Consider the following 817-nt stretch of genomic DNA (forward strand, 5'->3'; position numbering starts at 1 on the left):
GTACTGTTAAGGCTACCCAGAGCTTATTATGCATTTAAAACGTAACACTCTTTTGCAAAGTTGATTTTTAGTTTTATTTTTAAGTTATGTACTTCAGTGCGTCAAATTCATACAGAGGATCCCCAAGGCTATAGTTAAACATATTTGTTACGATGTCACACGACCTTGTTGATCACGTGATGGTCATTTCTTCTTTTTTGAAATGTTTCACATAAATCGCTTCGGCGCAGGTTGTTAGCACAATTATTATTTACATTTGTCACATAAATAAACTCGTTGCATCCTTGTGAAACCGAAATGTGCTTGGGAAAAGTTATACTATTTCTTTGAAACAATTTATTTCAGATTAACTTCAACTTACCGACAAATCTGAGGGTATTTTCCACCGAATATCGTCAACTGTTTTAAAACAAAGCCACCATAAATATTTCCCAAGCAAGATTCAGTTAGAGGGGAAACTCTTTTACATAATTCCATAAAAGATGTTAAATAAATCTTCATAAACAACCTGCGCCAGGCTCTTTTACACACATATTTTGAAATGTGCCTTTGTCCACGGGTATAAAAAAGGGTAAATGTCAAACGTATATTTTCGTACGGAGTTTGAACACGCTGACTCTTAAAAAAGAGTAACAAAGCAAGGTTATATATATATATATATATATATATATATATATATATATATATATATATTCGGATATATTACAGTTAAAATAGTGATAAAAACACGTTTATTTTAAACAAGAATTATGCAACTTTTTATGCAGATTGAAATAAAGGTGTAAAGTTTATGACATTTTCCCCATCATTACAGCTC

The sequence above is a fragment of the Saccostrea cucullata genome, unplaced genomic scaffold (genome assembly GCF_032062105.1).
Source record: "Saccostrea cucullata isolate Sc308-1 unplaced genomic scaffold, CSIRO_AGI_Scuc_v1 ctg870, whole genome shotgun sequence".
Classification (NCBI taxonomy): Eukaryota; Metazoa; Mollusca; class Bivalvia; order Ostreida; family Ostreidae; genus Saccostrea; species Saccostrea cuccullata.